Genomic DNA, 11,248 nt, shown 5'->3' on the forward strand with positions numbered 1-11,248 from the left:
AGGGGGGGAACAATGTTGAGAGAAAGGAAACATATTGGGAGAGGAAACAAGAGAAGCCTCTGGAAGAAGGGACACCTTTTAAGCTGGGCCTTGAAGGATGGGTGGGAATTCAGAAAAAGATCAGAGGAAAGACCATTCTAGAAAAAGAGAATATCATAAAGATGAAAATAGGAAGATGCAAGTTACACTGAACAAGTACTTCAATTGGAGTATAAGTCCTGAGTTAGAAAGGAACTAAAGGTATAAGGGACATAAGAATTCTGAAACCAGGCTTTAAATTTCATGCCAAGGACTCCGTGCTGGTAGGAAATGGGGCTCCATTAGCAACTCTAGAAGAGAGACTGTGGAGGCAGTTACAATAGGAAATGGAGCTTTATCAATAGAGGTGTGGGTAGATGAAGGAGGAGAGCCCAGAGTACAGAAACCAGGAAGAGGGTATCTGCAGCGGTCGGTCCAGATAAGAGAGCATGTGATGCCCCAAACTAGGGCATCCAAAATAGAAGAGACAGGATAGAGTTGGGATGGTGACCAGACTTATCTACTGAGTTCAGGAGATGGTATAAAAGGGAGGAACCAAATGAGACTTCAAAGAATTCAATAGAAGCAAGTTTAGGGGAATGACAGAGTAGATTGGTCCACTTGCTCCTTCACATCCTAGGAAGAATGTTTTAATTCAATCAAGTCAAACTCCTCGCCAGAACCACTCAAAGGGCTCATTTTTTTTTTTAAACATCTTTATTGGAGTATAATTGCTTTACAATGTTGTGTTAGTTTCTGCTGTATAACAAAGTGAATCAGCTATAGGTATACATATACCCCCATATCCCCTCCCTCTTGCACCTCTCTCCCACCCTCCCTATCCCACCCCTCTAGGTGGTCACAAAGCACGGAGCTAATCTCAGCTAGTGGGAAAGCTATCTATATTACATTTGGTAGTGTATATATGTCCATGCCACTCTCTCACTTCGTCCCAGCTTACCCTTCCCCCTCCCCGTGTCCTCAAGTCCATCTTCTACATCTGCGTGTTTATTCCTGTCCTGCCCCTAGGTTCATCAGAACCTTTTTTTTTTTTTAGATTCCAGATATATGTGTTAGCATACGGCATTTGTTTTTCTCTTTCTGACTTACTTCACTCTGTATGACAGTGTCTAGGTCCACCCACCTCACTACAAATAACTCAATTTCGTTTCTTTTTAGGGCTGAGTAACATTCCATTGTATATATGTGCCACATCTTCTTTATCCATTCATCTGTCGATGGACACTTAGGTTGCTTCCATGTCCTGGCTATAGTAAATAGAGCTGCAATGAACATTGTGGTGCATGACTCTTTTTGATTTATGGTTTTCTCAGGGTATATGCCCAGTAGTGGGATTGCTGGGTCATATGGTAGTTCTATTTTTAGTTTTTTAAAGAACCTCCACACTGTTCTCCATAGTGGCTGTATCAATTTACATTCCCACCAACAGTGCAAGAGGGTTCCCTTTTCTCCACACCCTCTCCAGCATTTATTGTTTGTAGAATTTTTGATGATGGCCATTCTGACCAGTGTGAGGTGATATCTCATTGTAGTTTTGATTTGCATTTCTCTAATGATTAGTGATGTTGAGCATCCTTTCATGTGTTTGTTGGCAATCTGTATATCTTCTTTGGAGAAATGTCTGTTTAGGTCTTCTGCCCATGTTTGGATTGGGTTGTTTGGCTTTTTTTTTATATTGAGCTGCATGAGCTGCTTGTATATTTTGGAGATTAATCCTTTGTCAGTTGCTTCGTTTGCAAATATATTCTCCCATTCTGAGGGTTGTCTTTTCATCTTGTTTATGGTTTCCTTTGCTGTGCAAAAGCTTTTAAGTCTCATTAGGTCCCATTTGTTTATTTTTGTTTTTATTCCCATTTCTCGAGGGGGTGGGCCAAAAAGGATCTTGCTGTGATTTATGTCATAGAGAGTTCTGCCTAGGTTTTCCTCTAAGAGTTTTATAGTGTCTGGCTTACATTTAGGGCTTTAATCCAGTTCGAGTTTATTTTTGTGTATGGTGTTAGGGAGTGTTCTAATTTCATTCTTTTACATGTAGCTGTCCAGTTTTCCCAGCACCACTTATCGAAGAGTCTATCTTTTCTCCATTGTATATTGTTGCCTCCTTTATCAAAGATAAGGTGACCATATGTGCATGGGTTTCAGAGGGCTCATTTTTGAGCCATCAGTCCAGTTTGCATATGTGATGTGGGACCTCTCTCTCACTGTTCCTGGAGTAACCACCAAAATTCCGTATCCATCCTAAGCTATGTGCCTGACTTTGTGAAACGCTAAAATCCACCTCTCACACACTATCTTTCATAGAAGGAGGATGAAGGGAGATCCACGATCCCTTTGGTTCTGAGGCACTAGCTTTGTCTCCAATCAAGAAATGTGATCTTCTCCTCTCTATGGCTTGTTGTTGTTATTATTATTGTGTTATTCATTCTGGCTTTCCGTGGAATCCTCGCCATCAATTGGCAGACAGATGTCCTTCTTCCTGTGTCCTGCTGTGTCACTGGCTAATGACAAACTGTGGCTAAGTTGTCAGCTCCCTAATTACAGGACAGTCTAATTACAGACATGTTACACTTGCAAGGTATTATTACTGTGGACCTGTCTGCCATCACCCAAAAGTAATCTAGTAAAATGTCATCACAATTTTTAGGGGACTGGTATGTGGAATGAGGTAAATTCTCCCATGAATCATTAGCCTTGGGAATGCCCTTGGACTCTGGGGTGGGGACAGGAGCATGGGAAATAGAGAAGGGTCACTAAACTGGATTCTTTAGGGCTGTTCAGTGTGGCAAGGCAGAGTTTTCTATGCCCCTCACCCTATTCAATCCTTGTCCTCCTCACCGTAAGAGGACTTTTGTTTTTGTTTGCTTAAGCCTAATGGCATTTGAACTCTTGTTATAAGGGACTATCAGTGTTAGCAAGTGGAAAGTTTTTCTTATGATCATTTCACTCTGAAGAGACTGAAGGATGTAAAGCTGCATCTGTGGAGGACTTCACCCTGTCTGGAAGGATGCATTGGATCCCTTCCAGAACAGAGTTGGGAAAGACAGGCTTGATCCACTTGACCCCAAGGTGCTTGCCAGGAAGGCTCCAGAAGGGACCAGGGGTGGAAAATTAAAAGAAGGGTGGCCAGGGAGGGAAAAACTCTCAATTGCCCATCAGAGGCTAACTGTCAAGATGGAAAGATTACTCCATAAGAAAAGTAATCTTGGGCACCATCCTTTGGGATTTCTGTGTATTTGAGATTAGCCAATAATGAGATTACTTTTTTTCTGGTAATCCCGCGGAAAGCCTTCCAGATATGGTTTCCTTCCAGTGTTGTAAAACCTAAGGGGGTACCTTCCTAACTCCAGATGCATGATATCTCAGGATTATGAAGCTCCAGGAGAAGCTTCCAGAAAATTAATACAACCTATGCTGGCTGACAAACAAAAGTTATTGACATATCAGAGGTACTGACACAGTGGGGAAGAGCTTTGGATGCTCAGTATGGACTTACTTGAAAAGCTGACATAGCTTTTATAAAACCTCTGAGGCCCCAGGTATGCTCTCAAGATCACCGATGCGTCATTAACTCAATGATTTAAGAACCCAGCCAGGCTGCACGACTCCTCCTAGAGGACCTCAACAGAAATCAGGGGAAAAATGTTCCCAGCTGACTTCAAGGCTGGAAAACATACGGTGCAAGGCAGAAATTAACTGAGCAGTGGGCCTTGGCAGTAGGGAACATTTACTGATTCATTGATTCACTCATTCTTTCATTCAACAAATATTTATTGAGCATTTATTACATGGAAGGCTTTGTGCAAGATGCTGTGGCTACATCTGTGAGCCAAACAGATGTTGCTTCTAGCACTTTTACACTCCAGGGGGCACTCCACTTTGGAGTTCCACCACCACCACCACCCTCCTCCACATTATATCAAGCATGTTAAAATGCACACTCTTAAACAGACACTGTTGCTATACGATTTTTGAAAAACAAATTTCCACAATCCCTTTTAAAATCATATTAAAAAATAGTTAGGAATAAACCTGACCGAGGAGGTGAAAGATTTATATGCTGAGAACTATGAAACATTGATAAAGGAAACTGTAGATGATTCAAGGAAATGGAAAGATATCCCGTGCTCTTGGACTGGAAGAATTAATACTGTTAAAATGGCCATACTACCCAAAGCAATCTACTGATTTAATGTGATCCCTATAAAATGACCCATGACATTTTTCACAGAACTAGAACATATAATCCTAAAATTTATATGGAACCATAAAAGACCCAGAATTGCTAAAGCAATCCTGAGGAAAAAGAACAAAGCTGGAGGCATGACCCTCTCAGACTTCAGACAATAATACAAAGCTACGGTAATCAACACAGCATAGTATTGGCACAAAACAGACATATGGACCAATGGAACAGAATAGAGAGCCCAGAAATAAACCCACACATCTATGGTCAATTAATTTTCAACAAAGGAGGCAAGAATATACAACAGAAAAAAGACAGTCTCTTCAGCAAGTGGTATTGGGAAGGCTGGACAGCTGCATGTAAATCAATGAACTTAGAATACAACCTCACACCATATACAAAAATAAACTCAAAATGGCTTAAAGACTTAAATATAAGACAGAACACCATAAAACTCCTAGAAGAGAACATTGGCATAAATCATACCAATGTTTTCTTAGGTCAGTCTACCAAGGCAATAGAAATAAAAGCAAAAGTAAACAAATGGGACCTAATCAAACTTATAAGCTTTTGCACAACAAAGGAAATCATAAACAAAATGAAAAGACAACCTACAGACTGGGAGAAAATATTTGCAAACAGTGAGACCAACAAGGGCTTAATTTCCAAAATACACAAACAGCTCATACAGCTCAATAACAAAAAAACAACCCAATCAAAACAGGCAGAAGACCTAAATAGACATTTATAGAAATAAGACGTACAGGGCTTCCCTGGTGGTGCAGTGGTTGAGAATCCGCCTGCCAATGCAGGGGACACGGGTTCGAGCCATGGCCTGAGAGGATCCCACATGCCGCGGAGCAGCTAAGCCCGTGCGCCACAACTACTGAGCCTGCGCTCTAGAGCCCGCGAGACACAACTACTGAAGCCCGCGAGCCTAGAGCCCGTGCTCTGCAACAAGAGAAGCCACTGCGATGAGAAGCCCATGCACCACAATGAAGAGTTGCTCCCACTCGCCGCAACCAGAGAAAGCCTGTGTACAGCAACAAAGACCCAACACAGCCAAAAATAAATAAAATAAATAAATTTAATTTTTCAAAAAAGAAGACATACAGATGGCCAGTAGGCACATGAAAAGATGCTCAACATCGCTAATTATTAGAGAAATGCAAATCAAAACTACAATGAGGTATCACCTCACACCAGTCAGAATGGCCAGCATTAAAAAGTCTACAAACAGCAAATGCTGGAGAGGGTGTGGAGAAAAGGGAACCCTCTACACTCTTGGTGGGATTGTAAATTGGTGCAGACACCAAGGAAAACAGTATGGAGGTTCCTTAAAAAGCTAAAGATAGAGTGGCCATACGACCCAGCAATCCCACTGCTGGGCATATACCCAGAGAAAGAATTAGCCCCCCCTGCCAACTGTCAATAAGGTCAAGGTTTACTAACCCTGCTAATAGAATAATTGTATAGACTAAATAACCATGTATGTTGAGAAACTCTGTCAGAACCAGAAGCTGGAACTCCAGGACAACATGCCATCATTCAAGGAATAATCTATTGTTCTTTCTTTTCTACTAAGGGCAGGCAATGATGAGAAATGCTATCATGCATAGGACAAATTGAAGGAACCAGAAAGAGGAACATTTAGAGAAAATCAAGCTATGACTTAATCATGTTCTCTGGGCACATTCCAGCAAGACAGGTGGAAACCTGGGTTGAACTGTAATGACTAAAGGGGCAGGAATCCTTAGCCAGCATAAAGGCAGGCCATTCTTGTATAGTCGTACAGGACATATACTGCACAATCTTAGAGGGCATCATTCATATTTTATTAATTATATATTTGTATATTTGCTCTGAAAATTTTCTCAAACATAGCACTGAAGTGTCTTTGGAAAATAAGGTCTTTTATAATTTTCACTAAGATGTTATATGGGCTGCTTAGCATTAGCTATCATATTACAGTTTTTTGATAGTTAATCTCAGGCCCATATATACTTTTATCTGAAGACCTGGGCCCTGGAGGCCTTAAAGAAAAGAACCTTCCATGTCAGGGATATCGAATTATTGGTAGACCTTCTAAAGTATCAGTTGACCTGTGAGCTCAGACTCTGGCAATATTCCTGGAATCTCCTCATTATTACTTAATATCAAACTCTTCAGAGTGCTCATGGGATTGTTTGCTCAACTCTTCTCCTTTTCCTTCTGGGAAGCTAGACCATATTTCCCAGCATCCCTTGCAATTGGGTGTAGCCATATGAGTGATTTAAGGCCATGAAATATGGGTGGAAGTGCTGGCTTCACCTATAAAACCCTCCTATGTACAGTTTTCCACTCTCCCCATCGACTATCTAAAGACAGAGAACTCCAAGGGCCTACAGAAGGATGGAGCGACAAGAGGGAAAGATCCTGGGTCTCTGAGTGTCCATGTGGAACTCTCACCAACGCACTCTGCACTGGAACACAAAGGAGCTTTTATATTAATCTTTTGTAAATTTTAGGTTGGTTGTTACAACAGTCAGCTGACCCTTCCCAGTACGTTGGAAGAGGAAACTGTAGTCATTAAGTCTATAGGGAGAGCGATACAATGCAGCGTTTAATGCCTCAGAACCTGGATCCAAAGGACCTGTGTTTGAATCTGACTTTTGCTACTTTCTACTTGTGAGACCTTAACCAAATTTACTTAATACCTAACTCCCAAGTGTGTTGTGAGATTTAATACATGCAAGTTGGCTAGCCCAATGTCTCACCCATCATGAGCATCAGTAACAGCTACTCTGAGGCTGATACTGGAACACTCTGATTATGCATATGCGGAAAGAAGCTAATGATACAAGACCAGGCTTTGTCACCAAGTTCAGATCTTCTCCAGGACCCTTCCTTCAGCATAAAATGCCATCAATCTCTGACCTAGAGATGAGTAACTTTGGAGAATCCCTACAGCACAGGAATGGAATATGTTAGGAGGCCTGGATATGATGGTGTTGCCTAGAAACCACACACACAGTACAGTTTCAGCTTCCATCAGTTTGAGAGGGGTCCCAAATATCTGTACTCTCTGAGGGATTCTCCTGAGAGCCCCACCACCCACCATAAGACCATGGGAAAAGGAGGGAAAGTTAGAACATGCAAGGATTACCTTATGCAAAGTCACTTTGCCAAGGTGAAGTGGTTCTCCCATCATTTTGTTTCAGGACTCCTATTGTACTTTGAAAAATAATGAACGACCTCAGAATCCTTTTTTTTGACCACGCCAAGGGCCATGTGGGATCTTAGTTCCCCTACCAGGGATTGAACCTGCACTTCATGCACTGGAAGTACGGAGTCTTAACCACTGGACCGCCAGGGAAGTCCCTCAAAAATCTTTTGTTTCTGTGAAAAATATCTATTGATATTTACTATGTTAGAAATCAAAACTGAAAAATGTTTAGATATTTATTCTTTTAAAATAAGAACAATAAGCTCATTACATGTTAACACAAATAACATTTTAAATGAAAAATAAGTGTATTTCCAAAAGAAAAAAATTAATAAGAAGAGTAGGACTGTTTTATATTTTTGAAAATCTCTTTAAGATCTGGCTTAAAGAAGCCAGCTGGATTCTCATACCTACTTCTGCATTCAATCTGTTAAGATATCACACACCATGTAGCCTCCAGAAAACTCCACCAGGCGTTCATGAGAGAATGAGATTGAAAAAAGCAAATAAAATCTTAGTATTATTATAAAAGTAATTTTGACCTTGCAGCCCCCCTGAGTGAGTTTTGGGGGCCCTCAGGGCCCCAAACCACATTTCACGTAGAAGTGGTAGCCCATGCCTCAGTGCCCAGGGCTTGCTCATTTCTTAGTGGTTCTCAGTGTAGGGCGGTAGGACTTGTGACCTGAAATGCCTACGTTTTCTTTTAAGTAATCATACATTATTGTACCCTGAAGTATATGAGGTATACACATTATCTTCATTTGAAGAAGAAGTTAAGGCACAAAGAGTTTATTTGTTCTTCCAAGGTCATACAGTGAAACTCCCTGGAATCCCAATCTTGAGTTTTCTTCTACCCAATCAAAATTCTTACTTGGTCCTGATACTACACTGAAATGTCTACTTAATTCACTGTTGGGTTGATAAATACAGATAATCTGAGTATAGTACAGCTTCCACTGGTGACCCGAGCTCTTGTCCAATTCTACCTTGAGGCTATACTTAGCATTTTCTATGCATCCTAACAGAGATCCAACTCGATAGGTCAATAACAGAGACAGGTATTTTGGGACGATTTTATGGAGAAATCTTGAGGGAGAGAGGTGGATCCAGATGACTCACACCGCACACTACTTACAGGGAAGTCTGTTAATTTCTCTAACTGAAATTTCCGTCACTGTTTCCCCATTTCCGGTTACTTCATCTCTCCTTTCTTTCTTCTCTCACCTATATATAGTCAATCAGAATCTCGCTTCATTATGAAGGCAAATTTAGCTTTCACCCTTAGTTCATAATTCCCACTCTACAAAAGAAAACCCAGTGATTGGCGACTATTGCTGCTCCTTTGAATGCCTCTTAGAGAGCACAATTCATTTGGCCACATCTGGAATAATTCATTAAGAAAAATATGATGACAAAACTTTTTTACTTCTGTTTTTCATTTCTACTAAGTATCATAAAACTAACCTCAGGCTCATAGAGCTTGAGGCAATCTCAACAAAGTCCTCTAATTTATACTCCTGTGAGTATGATAACCACATTCTGCTCCTATAGATACATTTATACATCTTATATATAAAGAGTCCATGAATTTCTCCAAATGCAGCACTGCAGTTTAAAAGGTTGAGTTTGGGCTTCCCTGGTGGCGCAGTGGTTGAGAATCCGCCTGCCAATGCAGGAGACACGGGTTCGTGCCCTGGTCCGGGAAGATCCCACATGCCGCGGAGCAACTAAGCCCGTGAGCCATGGCCGCTAGGCCTGCGCATCCGGAGCCTGTGCTCCGCAATGGGAGAGGCCACAACAGTGAGAGGCCCGCATACCGCAAAAAAAAAATAAATAAATAAATAAAATAAAATAAATAAATAAATAAATAAAAGGTTGAGTTTATGCTGTCATTGAAATCTATATTCTGTTGTATATTATATCAAGGCAATAGAGGTAAACTCAATATATCTCTGTTTCACCTTCATATGTTTGGGGAAATTCTCACGTCATTACTGTCTTCTCTTCTCCAGGCTAAATAAGCCTATCATCTTCCTTAATTTGAAACTCACATGTTATTTTATTTCTCTTCATTCATTTCCTTAGGTTTCCATAGACCCCCCTCGAATTCTTCCATATGCTCCTTTAAATCTGCAGGCCAAAATTGCACCCAGCCTCTAATAAGGTTGATTTTTAACCATGTAATGTACAATATATATGACTTTAAGAATTAATTCATAATTTTTCATCATTTCCTACTGATGACATCAGTAACATGTTAACTTTAAGATTAAATTAAGAATTCCTCTTCCATATCATAGTGAACTAGCTACTAAAATTAGAATAAGGCAAAGAAAAAGCCCTAGGGTGTTAAATTATTCGTTTTTTTATATTACTCAACGACAACACTCAAATACATATACAACACTGAACTTTTTATAGTGGAAGTTTTGGGACCTATGTGTGACTCACTCGAAACCCCCTTGAAAGAACAGGACCAAGTGTTTATTTTTATAATATGTGGCCCCAATCCCACAGTGTGTAGAGCAAGGATGAACACTTGGCCTACAGTCAACCATCATTGTCAAACCAAAAATTAGCCAAATCCTTTCCCTTGAGAATTCTTGTGGTTGTTAATAGACAAAGAGTTAAAGAGAGAGAAAGAGCTTTCAATCCCAGCATCTTCCCTTCTCCTGTTCTCAGGGAGCTTGGCCACTTTCTAATTCCTGTGTCTGAGTGATTGCATAGTATAAATGTAGTACAACTCCCTTCTTCCCGTGAGCTAGTTTGAGATTTCTAACTCTTGGAACCCAATGATTCCTAGCCAAGACCATCTTCGCCATCCAATGACTTAGGTATGGGAGGCATGCTGCAAATCTGACACAGCCCTGGACATCCAAGCCAACCCTGGCCCCACCTCACTGAGTACCCGAGACACACAAGAGGCCTTTCTGATTCCAATGACAATGCCGGTGCCCCAACACTGACTTGCAAAAGGTTTTGCTCGTTACTAGGTTTGTTAATAGCCGGCAGTGACCTGCTGTGGACCTTTATATTTCTTAAAAATAAAAATTATTCAGCAATTTGGTATTAAAGAAGGGAAAAGAAAGTGGGGTAAGAATACTTCTTGTCTTCTTGCTGTCCACTTAAGTGCATACTTAACAGGTTAATTAATGGTTCTTGATGAAGAGAGTTCCAGTGGATAATTCCACTTACTAGTATGTAGACAAGGCAGTAATGGAATGTAAGAGTTAAGATTAGGAAAGAGTGAGTATATAAGTCAAAGAGAGTCAAGCAGGCTTTTGGAAGGAGGTAGATTTTGAAGTGGTACTAAGGGGTTTTAGAAATCAATGATAATTAAGAAAAAAATTGAACACTCTGTAATTCACTGTTTGCTTATTTTTCCTAACCACTCTATGTGGGTTATATTGAGAATTGAAGTATTTTAAACATAAAAAAAGAATTACCCAGATGAAATGTGATGTGGGGAACAGGAAAAGGGTATATCGGGAGAAAAAGAAGCAATGCATACAGCTTAATATGTTCAGGAAGCAAAATGGCTGGAACATGGATATTGGGAGTACCATTTCATAAGATCTGATAATGACATTTTTTAAGTCAGTGATATAGGTTGCAGCGAGGGAGGGGTGGTAGGTGCAGCACAAGCAAAGGAGTATGTACAGAAGAGCACCATCTCTGTCTGAGTGGAGTGAAGGAAGCATGCTGGATGGAGAATGTGGGGCCAAACCATGGGCGCCTTGAGTGCCAGGCTCATGGGTTTGACTTAACCTCAACGCCAGTTGGTATGATATTTGTAAGTGGAATGATAATGTGTCCTTCCATTT

The sequence above is a fragment of the Kogia breviceps genome, chromosome X (assembly GCF_026419965.1).
Source record: "Kogia breviceps isolate mKogBre1 chromosome X, mKogBre1 haplotype 1, whole genome shotgun sequence".
Lineage (NCBI taxonomy): Eukaryota > Metazoa > Chordata > Mammalia > Artiodactyla > Physeteridae > Kogia > Kogia breviceps.